Genomic DNA, 13682 nt, shown 5'->3' with positions numbered 1-13682 from the left:
AGCTCCAATACTTTGGCCACCTGATGTGAAGAACTGACACATTGGAAAAGACCCTGATGCTGGAAAACATTGAGGGTAGGAGGAGAAGGGGACGACAGAGGATGAGATGGTTGGATGGCATCACTGACTTGATGGAATGAGTTTGAGCAAGCTCCGGGAGTTGGTGAGTTGGTGATGGACACGGTGGCCTGGCATGCTGCAGTCCATGGGCTCGCAGAGTCGGACACAACTGAGTGACTGAACTGAACTGAAGGCCCTGATGCTTGTGTCTTGAGCTACTGAAGCCGAGCCCTGGCTGGGTTTAATTTCTTAAGAATGGAGCGGGAAGAAGGGTTTGGGTGCTCAGCCTCCAAGGATCTGGCCCAGCGGTCGCAGGCCCAGTGCCCAGCCTCCCACCCCCGAGGTCTGGGTGTGGCGGGAATGACGCCTCTTACCCAGACCCACTAGCCCCTGGAGACAGGTGGGCTGGTCAGAACCTGCGGCTCGCCGCCCCACCCCACCTCCACCAACGCAGGTCTGAGGCACTTCCGCGCAGAGCGCATCCTCCCGCCCTCAACCGGAACCGGAAGGCGGGGCCGGGCCGTCATTCAACTTGGCCCCGCCGATCAGGGCGGGACGACGCGCGCCTTGGGCCCGCCCAGGAAGGTTCCGCGGCTAGAAGGCAGGCGCCCGGTCTACGACGTCATCATGCTGACGCCGGCGTCCGCTCAGCCCCGCCTGCTCTGTTGAAAATGCCGAACCTAACATGGCGGCGCGCGCTCGGCCCGCTTCACCCTGGTGTTTCCTCTCGCGCGGGTAAGGGGGCTCGTACCGTCTCCGGATAGCTAGGGTCGGCCCTTACCTGAGAGTCCGCTGACCGAACGACCCGCCTGTGCCTTGCACCGGAAGTGCTTGGCTCTGTGGCCGGCTGTTTCCCGGACGTGGTTTCCCGTCTTCTCTGCCCCGAGGCGGGGCCGGCTGTCCGTGTTAGGGCGGGCTCTAGGGGCCACCTTGCTGCGGGCCGTCCCTCGGTTTTTGCAAGCCAGCCTGTGATTTGTTGTCCATCAGCATTATTGGAGAGGCCGAACTACGGCTTTGGGCAGCGTTCGGTTCTTCAGGCCGCCTTAGGCTGTGTGGACGCGGGTTGTGTTAACCTTTCTGAGCTTCCCAGGTGACTTCTCTGCAAAACGGGGTGGCAGAATGCGAGCTGGCGCTAGCTCGTGGAAGTTGGTGCTGCAGAGCCGGCCTGCAGCTGACCAGCCTCTTGTTTTCGTCAGCAGGCACCACTGGCCCTCGATAGATCTAAGCGTGGCGGCCCGCACTCGGCTGGCATTTCCACCCAGTCAAAGGACCGGCGGCTCCTTCTGTCCCTGAACAATGTCGTCCCTGTCTAATCCTAACAGTCAAGCCTGGAGGAATTGGTGGGCTTTGTGGTGGAAAGTGGCCCAGATCCCCTTGTTGGAGGACAGTTTTAATTCCCACCGAAGCTACAGAAGAGAATCTGAAAAATGCCAAGAGTGTCTCTAAGCGGGAGAGGGAGTGGGCGGGAGCTCACTTTGTTTCTGCCCCATTTGAGATTCCAGGGCCCTGGACTCTGCCCCAGGACACTTTCTGTAGGCAAGAGCGCGGGATGTGATGAGTAAGGAGGCGATTTTGTTTTTCGTTCTTTTGAACAGCAGATCATGAAGACACCCTAACAACCTATGGGTAGCACACCTGCCTTATGCTGAATTCTTGACTCCATTAGGATTTAGTGAATGGAAGGGGGAGTGGGTATATCAGGAAATGTAGAAGGACCACTGTTCAGTCTTTCATCCTTCCACTGCCTTCTAACTCTCTGGTAGGGTGTGGTCTTTCCAAGAGAGCATCCTCCAGGGAACTGGAAAGGAGGAAACCCAGGCCTCACATCTCCTGAAGCAGAGTCTGCGTTTCAGCAGAATCCCCAGAATTTGCGCTGCATGGTAAAGTTGGCAAAGGCCTGGCCTAACGCCTGGGGTGGTCTGGCTTAAAGTGATGTGCTGGCATCACAAATGTAAGAAGAAATAGGTCCGCAGAGCCAAAGTCTGTGGTGCCACAAAGGCAAAATTTGGTGGTCATGGTGGCCAACTAACTGTTTCGTGCATTTGGGTCCTGCCAGCAGGTTGAGAAGAGGGCGACAGACGCCGAGATGGTTGGATGGCATCATCGAAGCACTGGACATGAGTTTGAGCAAGCTCCAGGAGATAGGGAAGGACAGGGAAGCCTGGCATACTGCAGTCCGTGGCGTCACAGAGTCGGACACGGCTGAGCCACAACAACAACAACAAGCAAGTTGATTCAGAAGACAGATGAGAAATGTGTCCCTGGGGCAGCAAGGCTGAACACCACGACTCGGAGATCCTTTGTTAAAAGGGAAAATGAGATCAGCGGTTACCACACCTGCTGGTGAGTGCGATCCCACCACATTTAAGGGTCACGGAAAAGTTCACAGTCTCCATAATATAACTCTTAACAATTTAAACTCTAAAAAATAAAGAAACATCCTTCTTCTCCTTTTTAGCTCTTGTCATACCTACATGCAACTAATTAAAAGGTTCATTTTCATGCAACTAATTAAAAGGTTCAGCTACCTTTCCTTAAGGAAGAACATCAGATTTAAGCATGTTTGTTTTCATAATCTCAGCTCCGTGCATACTGCTTGTCACATAGTGCATGATTAATAAATATTTGTTGTGATTGTTGGATTTAAGTAAATTACTCTTGTGATGTGAGTAAATAGACTTTAATGGCCCTTTAAGATCTTTTTTTTTTTCAGTAAATCTTTTGCCTGTTTTTTGCCTCTCTGTTTTCCCCAGTAACTTAGTTTTGAACTGGCTTATTTGCTAGCCGTTTATTGTCTATGGGGTCGCACAGAGTCGGACACGACTTAAGCGACTTAGCGGTAGCAGCAGCAGTATCAGACATTTATTAAGGACCCATTGTTTAACAGACATAGTGCCGGTACTGGGCACACCCAGTTAACAGGAGTTCATTCTTCCTCACCTAGAGCCTAGTGGGCAGGGAGGCAGACAGTCGATGTGTAATTGTAGAGGCGTGATCGTGTGCTAGTACACAGGCATACCGAGATGCTATGCCTGTCCACGCTGAGCTGGGGCCCCTAGCTCTGGGAGGCACCCACGGAAGCAGCTGGCACAGAAGGAAAGTGCCCAAGGCTTTCCCAGTCCTCAGCTTGAGTGAAAGTCGCTCAGTTGTGTCCGACTCTTTGCCACCCCGTGGACTATACAGTCCATGGGATTCTCCAGGCCAGAATACTGGAGTGGGTAGCCTTTCCCTTCTCCAGGGGATCTTCCCCACCCAGGAATCGAACTGGGGTCTCCCGCTTTGCAGGCGGATTCTTTACCAACAGAGCTTGCAGGGAAGCCTGTCCTCAACTTCCTCCTACAAAATTTGATTATGTGTTTTCATCAAGAAGGAGAAATATGCAGGCAGGGGATTCTTGCCACCCCTCTGCCCCAAGGACAGGGCCAGAGTCTCCTGTTCCAGTCTGCTGTCCACGTGGTGGGATTTGTGTTCCAGCCTTGGCATCCTAGCACAGATCTGTGGGGCATGCCATCATTCCGTGTGACACCCTTATGGTCCCTCCATGTGGCAGCTCCTCACCCCTGTCACCTCCTCCCAGAACTCTGCGTGCTGAGCCTGATAGAATTAAGAAGTGCACAGGCTTCAATTTCAGGGGTTTGTGGCCAGAGCATTGGCCCACATAGCGGCGCCCTTGCCCTAGAGGCATCAAGGTGGTGCCGCAGGTCGCCACGGCCTGGTGAAAGCATCTGTGTGTCGAGACCACCGTAGCGTTCTGAGGAAGACACTTCTGCAGTCCTGGAGTAGAGCAGGCGCTGGGCACCCACAGAGAAGGAGGCTGCATTCCTTCCCACGGGTTGTCGTCGCTCAGGAGGAGGGGCAGGCAGCTGTGGGTGAATGACGCCACAGGGAGGGAATAAAGGCCGGCTTCCCTGGTGGCTCAGACGGTAAAGCGTCTGCCTGCAGTGTGGGAGACCTGGGTTCAATTCCTGGGTCGGGACGTTCCCCTGGAGAAGCAAATGGCAATCCATTCCAGCACTCTTGCCTGGAAAATCCCATGGACGGAGGAGCCTGATAGGCTACAGTCCATGGGGTCACAAAGAGTCGGACACGACTGAGTGACTTCACTTCACAGAGGGAGTTACCGCAGAGCCAGGGCTTCGCTGGTGGTTCATTGGTAAAGAATTCACCTGCAGTGCGGGAGACCTGGGTTTGATCCCTGGGTTGGGGAAGATCCCCTGGAGAAGGGAAAGGCTACCCGCTCCAGGATTCTGGCCTGGAGAATCCCATGGGCAGAGGAACCTGGCGGGCTATAGTCCATGGGGTCGCAGAGTCAGACATGACTGAGTGACTCAGCACAGTACAGCGCCACGGTGGGAGACGGAGATAGAAAAGCTGGCCCAGGAGGTGTGATGGCGTTTGTTGGGCCTGGGGAGGCAACTGTGATCCTCCCATACCACACCCACCCTTTTCTCTGTGTTTTCTTAAATGAGCTGAAACTGAATTTCTAAATCTTGCAAGCAGAGCAGTTCTTCATAATATAAGTGCCTTTTCCCTTGCACCTGTTTTCTGCCTGTTAGAAATATGCTAGAAGAACTGACCACTTGAAGCAAAGCTCAGTGACTCTATTCTACATGGAAGTGTTTGTCTTTAAACTGTATATGAATTCCATATGTAATATAGTTTTGATACATATGTAGGCTTCCCAGGTGGTGCTAGTGGTAAAGAATGGTAAAGAATTTGCCTGCTGATGCAGGACATGCAAGATGCAGGTTTGATCCCTGGGTCAGGAAGATCCCCTGGAGGAGGGCACGGCAACCCACTCCAGGATTCTCGTCTGGAGAATCTCCATGCACAGAGGAGCCTTATGGGCTAAGGTCCATAGGGTCGCGAGTGGGATACACCTGGACCGATGGTAGCACGCAAGCATGCATGCATATATGCAAATACATGTGTTTAATGTGTGTGTGTATATATATGTGTGTAGTTTAAAACTAGGGGTCATTAAGAAGTGTCAATTACTTGTCATTGGATACATCTGAAAATGTATAGTACAGATCCTAACATGGCCTAGAAACTAAATATCAAGCTTTTTTCCATTAGAGAAGCATTTTTAAAATGTAACCTTTATGTATAAACTTTGTTTTAATTTCACAGGTGAAGGGTTCCGAATATAATATGCACTGAACTGAGAAATCAAAATGGAGAGGTTTTTTCCCAGGTGTTTCTGTTATTGTTTATACTGCTTGTGGTTGATACTCTGCATAAGTGTGAGATGGACCAGATAAACTTCCTAAATTTTCACACTTAAAACATATGTTTTTATACCAGAGGAGTTTAGATGTTTGGTTGCTAGGTGTTGGTGATTGGGGGTGATGGTGGGAGAGGAATGCCAAATGCAGGACAGAGTCCTAGGCCTTCTTGTTACGCTGCACGTGGAGGATCCAAGGTTCCTGCAAAGCTTTGATTTATAAACAAAACATAGTACCTGTATAATACAGTAAAACGAGGCGTACCTGAATGTAACAACTTCCTGGTGCCGACTTGCTCCATCCAAGGTTTCTGTATTCTCTGCCCTTTTTTTTTTTTGATTTTTGTTGTTGCTAAACAACGCTGCCCTTGACCTGGCTGTTTGTGAGCCACAGTTTGTACGGATGTTTGCAGATAGGCCTTCTTGTTATGCTGCATGTGGAGGATCTTCCAGTGGAGGGAATTATTGGGGAAATTATCAGTGTCAGGGAAGTGAGGTTGCTGAGTAACAGACAGAATGTCATCTTTGGTGACTTATGCTTCATCAGATTCACCACAATGCCACTCTGTTTTACTTTGGATTGCAGGGTCTGATCATTACTGACACTGTTATCAAAATAAATACCAAATATTAATTGCCAAAACATCCGCTTATCTAATCACCTCCTTTCAAATGGAGAAAATAAGAATTCTGGTCTATTTTGTTTTAGCCTGTACTCCTACCTGCTGGAATTCTGTTATTAATAATTGTTATACCTGTTGACTGCCCGTTCCGTGTCAGTCCTTTGTACCCAAGATCTCTTGTAACTTTCACAACAGTGATGACAAGTGGAACGATAAGGAGAATTGAGAGCGAAAATGGTTTTCCCACATCCACACACAGGCAGAGATTATCAGCCCCAGTCTCCCTAATTCCAAAGCCTGTACACAGACCCTACTTCCCTACACTGGCTCAAAAATGAGAAATAATCTCAATAATGAGATATTTAAATATACGTGTTTCTCATTATGTGTCCAGGATTGCGCTGTTCGGCCATTATGAGTATCACAACCTTGTTAACCCTTCAGTCCTTTCCTTGGTCAGAATTTGTATATGGGCTTCACATTTAGTTATTTATAACTTTACTAAAAAATGGTAAAGTAACCCAAGTGTTAGTCACTCGGTCACATCTGAACTCATTGCGACCCCATGCACTGTAGCCCACCAGGCTCCTCTGTCCATGGGATTCTCCAGGCAAGAATACTCAAGTGGGTTGCCGTTTCCTGCTCCAGGGGATCTTCCCAACCCAGGGATCGAACCCACGTCTCCTGCATTACAAGTGATTTCTTTACTGTCTGAGCCATCAGGGAAGCCCCCCCAGATAGTAAAAGGGTTGGGTAAATGGGATGCATGAATTTATAACGTGTGGGAAACGTGCTTGCATCTGGAAAAGAAAAAAACAGGCAAGAGAGGCAGTTAATCAAAGCAGCCCTTCCTGCATTTATCAGTTACGGCGGTAACTCTCTCTGATGACTGCTTTTCTTGGACGTTGTGTCGTAATTTGGTTATTGTAATGAGAACAAAATTTGGATTAGGAACAGTGTTATAAAAGCAGGTCACGTCATTGGCCAAGGTCTTACCTCCAGATATACCATATATCTAATCAGTTGTCTTTTTGCCTTTCATCACTCTTTAAATAAACTTTACTCAGTGTCTAATATAAGACAAAGACTGGAGTAGGCATTCGAAAATTTAAAAAAACATTTAGATGAATAAACTGTCCATTTTTAACTCGCTGTCTTTTCTTGCTGGATTATACTTTCACATTTGTCTGTTCTATTATGTTCTACTTATCCTTCAAGGCCTAAACAAACCCTTCTGTCTCAGGGTGCCCTTTTGGATTGTTCAAACAACTTCTGTCAATATTAACCCCACTCTTCTGTTTGCTACCGGGCCTGGGGCATTGTGACAGCATTTATCACCTCTTATTTTGGTTAGAGATGTGCTTGCCTCCACCTTCTGTGTTCAGAGTTGATTTGGAGCAGGGCCTGTCTCGTCCGGACTGGTTGCTGCCAGCCTCTAGAAGGTAGTTAACACATAATACCTGTTTAGAAGAGTTATGAATCTTTCGGTTGTGTGTTTGATACCATCTTTAGTTGGTATATCTGACTGGCTGAGACAGAAAATTCTGCTTCAAGTATCTTCATGTTTCAAGTTTTTTCAAACTTCAAGACAGTTTAACTAGAAAAATGGTACCAATGAACCTGTTTGCAGGGTAGAAATAGAGACGCGGACGCAGAGAACGGGTATGTGGACCCAGTGGAGAAGGAGAGGGTGGAATGCACTGAGAGATCAGCGCTGACCTGTCTATACTGACATGAGTGACACGGACAGCTAGTGGGGAGCTGCCGGGTAGCACGGGGAGCTCAGCTCGGGGCTCTGTGATGACCCGGAGGGGTGGCATGCGGGGAGGGGACGGAGGCTCAACCGAGCGGTCATGTGCATGCATACGGCTGATTCCTTGGCGGCTCAGCTGGTAAAGAATCCTCCTGCAGTGCAGGAGACCTCGGTTCGATCCCTGGGTTAGGAAGATCCCCTGGAGAAGGGAAAAGGCTACTCGACTCCAGGATTCTGGCCTGGAGAATCCCATGGGTTGTATAGTACATGGGGTCCGCAAAGAGTCGGACACGACTGAGCAACTTTCACTTTTGGAGAAGGAAATGGCACCCCACTCCAGTACTCTTGCCTGGAAAATCCCAAGGATGGAGGAGCCTGGTGGGCTCCAGTCCATGGGGTCGCAGAGTCAGACACGACTGAGTGTCTTCACTGTCTCACTCAAGTCACTCACGGCTGATTCACGTTGTACAGCGGTAACTCACAATGCTGGAAAGCAATCCTCCTCCAATGGAAAGACATGTATCAGAAGGTTTAGCGGTTGGACCAAGCGTAGAGGTGGCGGGATCAGGCCTCCAGTCGGTACCGCAAAGCCACCATTGTGCCATTTCTGGTTTCTTTTCTCGTCTGGGTTTCCACCTGCAGTCAGAACATCCCCCAGGAGGCTGCTGGCTGCCTCTCAGCACGTCGGGGGGAAAAGTTCTTTCACTGCCCACCTCTCAGGTTCAGGAAGGGAACTCGTGGTTCTGTTTCCTTCACATGCATGTCCTTGAAGAGTCCGTGTGAGCAGCCAGTCATGACACAGTGACATGGGCCAGTGATGGGGTGAGCGAGTACCCCAGAGGATGGGTGTGCAGTGAGGGAAAGCATCGCCAAGTCCAGATGGACGTAGTTGGTTAGGCCTTCCGGGGGAAGAGGTCTGGCAGTCTCAGCCATGGTTGCCTCTGCAGTAGGAGTATTTGTTGAGTTCAAGAAGCCGAGATGCAGCTGTCTTCTCTATATAACAGCTTCCCCGGGGCTGCCATGGTAAAGAATCCGCCTGCAATGCGGGAGACGCAGGTTCCATCCTTGGGTTGGGAAGATCCCCTGGAGGAGGGCATGGCAACCCACTCCAGTACTCTTGCCTGGAGAATCCCATGGACAGAGGAGCCCGGTGGGCTGCAGTCCATGGGGTCACAGAGAGCTGGACACTCCTGAGCAGCTGAATAGCAACAGCAGCCGCCTCTGAGATGGAACCTCCTCTCCTGTGAACATGTTGGCTCATGAATCATAACACACACATTTGACCCCAGTCTCACTCAGTATCGGCCCTTCTTGCATCTCCATGGAGCCGGAGAATCGAGCTGGAGAAAAGAATGGTCTAAATTAGAAGAAATGAACTCAGCGCTGTGCTGCAAGAAAGTAAATATTCTTAACGCTCATCAGAGGTACCCAGAATAGTGAAGGGCAGACAAGGGCAATTGAAACACGGTGTGACCGAAAAACCCATAAGACAAAAGCCCAACCCTGTCATTATAGTCTGAGATATTAGCATCTGATATGGACTTCCCAGGTGTTTCAGCGGTAAAGAACCTGCCTGCCAGTGCAGGAGACACAAGAGACTTGGGTTCGATCCCTGGGTCAGGAAGATCCCCTGAAAGAGGAAATGGTACCCCACTTCAGTATTCTTGTCTGGGAAATCCCATGGACAGGGGAGCCTGGTGGGCTACAGTCCATGGGGTTCCAAAAGTGTCGGACACGACCTAGTGATTGAGCAAGAATGCAGTCTCTATGTAAAACAGGCAGATAGTCCTTTAGATATATAAAGATTCACAATACATATTCACCAGGTTGAGTATTTCCTCAAAACAAGACTTAAGTGATGTTTGGTGCATTGAAAAGTTAGTTGCGATTTTAGATACGTTTAGATGAGCAGTGCATGCTGTTTGGTATAAATGTTCAGCATTAAGTCAACAATAGTTTTCTTTTTCTTTTTTTTTTTTTGCATTATCTGGGCAAATTTGGGATATTAGAAATGGTGCAAGACTATTGCTGATGAAATCGGGTTCAGTTCAGTTCAGTTCAGTCGCTCAGTTGTGTCCGACTCTGCGACCCCATGAATCGCAGCACGCCAGGCCTCCCTGTCCATCACCAACTCCCGGAGTTCACTCAGACTCACATGGATGCAAATTTTTCCCTGTGAAGTTTCCTTGTAGGAAGCTGTGATTCTGTAGGTGTGCTACCCATCATCTCATCCTGTACATAGGGGCAAAGAAGTAGATGCTAAATAAATGTTTGCTTTTGACAAAGAAGTAGATGCTAAATAATTGTTTGCTTTTCACATCAGTGAAAATACTGACAATGCCCTTCTCCCAAGAATATTATGTAGAGTGGGAAGTGATCCCAAATGTCTCCCCGTCATCCCTCACTTCGGAGCAATTGGGAAAGAGTGTAGTCCACACTTAGTCAGTGTCCAGTAACGTTTTTCATATGTTATTTTAAATCCATAACAAGCATAAACTTTCAAAAACATCTTTTACAACATCCGCACAGAATTTGAAAGATGGAAAGTGACATAATATTAAAAACTGTACAGATGCACGCCCTATATGGAAAGCTACAAATTAAACAAGCAAAATGGGCCAGAAGCCTGAAAGGCAGGTCAAAGTGAAATTCTGAAAGGACCCAGGCTGCCATGGAGAAGGCAGCTATGACTTCTGAATCTTCTGTTAGGACTTGCATTCTCAGGAGACTGGTAGCAGAGCCATTGTGATGGCTTTATACAGCCACATTGAGTCTTATAGACGGATTCCATTTTTTCCTGGGGGAAGAAGAAATCCCCACGTCTGATCAACAGTCCTAGATCGCAATAGACAGGTATATTTATAATATGAAATTGATTCTCAGGCTTCCTTGGCGGCTCAGCTGGTAAAGAATCCACCTGCAACGCAGGAGACCTGGGTTCGATCCCTGGGTGGGGAAGATTCCCCTGGAGAAGGGAAAGGCTACGCACTCCAGTATTCTGGCCTGAGGAATTCCATGGACCGCATTCCCAGTGAATAAAAGAGGCAGCAAGTTGAAAGTCATTCTGACTGCGTTCGTTGCCTGGGGACGTCTGTGTCCGGCCTAATACTAGTTCTGTTTTTTTCTGAATTCCCACATGGACGCCGGAGAACCCTGTTGAAGCTGTTGTTGTAAGCACTAAACTTTCTTTCCGATGTTTTATTCTTTCACTTGCCTTGAGGGAGCATAACGCCATGTCTTCGAAGGGCCGTTTTCAGGAGGTAAAGGACTGTTTCTGACAGTCCTCGGAGTGGCTGCATCGGCACCGCTCACTTAGAGAGCAGCTGGGCCTCCAAGACGTCTTTGCAGTTCTGGAATTTGTTTCCTGTTTCTTCACGTACATACACTCGAAATTTTATTTCTATTTACTTTTTCGTATACCTCAAATTTTATAAAACTGGCTCGTCACTAAAGACGACCACATTTCTCCAGTTGTATTAAAGAAAAAAAATTGGGTCCTCTAGGCTGCAGAAACATTTAAAAGGTAATATTTAAAATATAAATAAGCTTCACTTCAGGTGATTCCTCAGGGGCTCAGCGGTAAAGAATCTGCCTGCAATGCAAGAGACCCAGGTTCGATCCCTGGGTCAGGAAGAGCCCATGTAGGAGGGCATGGCAACCCACTCCAATATTCTTGCCTGGGACATCCCTTGGACAGAGGAGCCTGGCAGGCTACAGCCCATGGGTTGCAAAGAGTTGGACACAACCGAGCCACTCAGCAACAACAACAAAACTTCACCATTCCATGAACGTGGACAATTGGAAAGGTTGTTTTCCTTCAGTTAGAAAAGAAACTAATGTTTTGCTTAACCATGGAGACAAGCAGTTTGCTCCTGTGACCCCACTTGTACTTAACATCAGATGTTGACATGCACTAGTTCAAATCGCAGGCATTTTCGCCATTGATACGTTTTTCTTGACGCCTGGCTTAAGCCACTCTTTTTGTGTATTGTATACTCCCTATGCTAGAGTGGCAGATTGCTGTGCTCCTTTCTGCAGCACCAAAAGCTTTCTAGGTGTGCTTTTTATTTGCTTCGCGTTTTAGTACTGAGAGGGAGCATTGATGCCAAACTTGTATTTGTTGTGGTTTATTTAACACACGCTTGCGTGATCTTGAGTATTCGCCTCTTCCAGTGGCCTTGCACGTGTTGATGTGTTTAACATTCCTCACAGCCTGTGGGGGTGGTACCGACCGTGGTGCTCACATCTCAAGGATGGCTACGTGTGTGTTTGGTCGGTCCTGTCCGACTCTCAGGACTGTGGACCTCCAGGCTTCTCTGTCCGTGGGATTTCCCAAGCAAGAATACTGGAGTGGGTTGCCATGCCCTCCTCAAAGGGGTCTTCCCCACACAGGGATCGAACCCAGGTCTCCTGTGTTGGCAGGTGGATTCTTTACCATTGAGCCACTGGGGAACCCAGTGAGGATGACTGACTTGGAGCACAAAGAGATAAAGGAACTTTCTGGAGATCACATGCTAGATCACTGGCGGCAACCAGGATTCATCTCTTTTTATATTTTATGTTTTAATTTTGACAGCGCGTAGTGTCAGACTTTTATTTTTTTCAGCTCCAAAATCACTGTAGCTGGTGATTGCAGCCATGAAATTAAAAGACGCTTACTCCTTGGAAGTAAAGTTATGACCAACTTAGATAGCATATTCAAAAGCAGAGACATTACTTTGCCGACTAAGGTCTGTCTAGTGAAGGTGATGGTTTTTCCAGTCGTCATGTATGGATGTGAGAGTTGGACTGTGAAGAAGGCTGAGCGCTGAAGAATTGAGGCTTTTGAGCTGTGGTGTTGGAGAAGACTCTTGAGAGGCCCTCGGACTGCAAGGAGATCCAGCCAGTCCATTCTAAAGAAGATCGGTCCTGGGTGTTCATTGGAAGGAATGATGCTAAAGCTGAAACTCCAGAACTTTGGACACCTCATGCAAAGAGTTGACTCATTGCAAAAGACCCTGATGCTGGGAGGGGTTGCGGGCAGGAGGAGAAGGGGACAACAGAGGATGAGATGGCTGGATGCCATCACCGACTCAATGGACATGAGTTTGAGTAAACTCCGGGAGTTGGTGATAGACAGGGAGGCCTGGCATGCCACAGTCCACGGGGTCACAAACAGTCGGACGTGACTGAGCAACTGAACTGAACTGAGTTCCCCAAACAGGGATCGAAGCCATGTCACCTGCATTGGAAGGGTGGCGTCTTAACCACTCGCCCACTGGGGAAGTCCCTAGGATTCATTTCTTGACTGCTTTGCTGCCTCCCCAGTGCCAGACGCAGAGCAGCAGGTACGCACTCACAGGGTGTTTGCAGCGATCGTCATAAAGACAGGGATAGCTACAGGCAGCAGTGGTCTGTCCAGCTGCACGGTCTCAGGCTCTCCAGAGGCTTCCCAGGTGGCTCAGCAGGAAAAGAGCCCTCCTGCAGTGCAGGAGACGCAGGAGACGCGGGTTCAGTCCCTGGGCCGGGAAGATCCCCTGGAGGAGGGGACGGCAACCCACTTCAGGATTCTTGCCCGGAGAGTCCCATGGACAGAGGAGCCTGGGAGGGGCAGGTACGATCCATGGGGTCCAAAAGAGTGGGAGACGACTAAAGTGACTGAGCACGCGGGCGCAGACGAGGTTCAGTGGCAAAGAGCCCTCCTGCCGATGCAGGAAACTTAGGAGACGCAGGTTGTATCCCTGGGTAGGGAAGATCCCCTGGAGGAGGGCACGGAACCCACTCCAAGATTCTTGCTGGAGAGTCCCATGGACAGAGGAGCCTGGGAGGGGCAGGTACGATCCATGGGGTCCAAAAGAGTTGGAGACGACTAAAGTGACTGAGCACGCGGGCGCAGACGAGGTTCAGTGGCAAAGAACCCTCCTGCCGATGCAGGAAACTTAGGAGACGCAGGTTGTATCCCTGGGCCAGGAAGATCCCCTGGAGGAGGAAATGGCAGCCCACTCCAGTACTCTCGCCTGGAAAATCCCATGGACAGAGG

General features: G+C 49.2%; 2 protein-coding genes across 6 annotated transcripts in view; one reads left to right on the top strand and one right to left on the bottom strand.

The window, feature by feature from the left end:
• PNPLA4 (patatin like phospholipase domain containing 4) overlaps window positions 1-547 on the bottom strand; it is a 41438-nt gene extending 40891 nt beyond the window's left edge. Inside the window, 1 exon segment of the mRNA XM_005701203.3 lies at window positions 435-547. The gene's annotated coding sequence lies outside the window, so the exon portion shown is untranslated.
• A 45-nt stretch (window positions 548-592) lies between these two features.
• Window positions 593-13682, top strand: part of LOC108634329 — a 279731-nt gene continuing 266641 nt past the window's right edge. For 4 of the 5 annotated variants that reach the window (XR_001917547.1, XR_001917546.1, XR_001917549.1 and 1 more), the window contains exon 1: window positions 847-2403. The gene's annotated coding sequence lies outside the window, so the exon portion shown is untranslated. Of the gene's footprint in view, window positions 796-846; window positions 2404-13682 lie in introns of those variants that run through there. The other variant, XR_001917548.1, reaches the window with a different exon arrangement.

The sequence above is a fragment of the Capra hircus genome (genome assembly GCF_001704415.2).
Source record: "Capra hircus breed San Clemente chromosome X unlocalized genomic scaffold, ASM170441v1, whole genome shotgun sequence".
Lineage (NCBI taxonomy): Eukaryota > Metazoa > Chordata > Mammalia > Artiodactyla > Bovidae > Capra > Capra hircus.
This window is presented reverse-complemented; position numbering and strand designations above follow the sequence as displayed.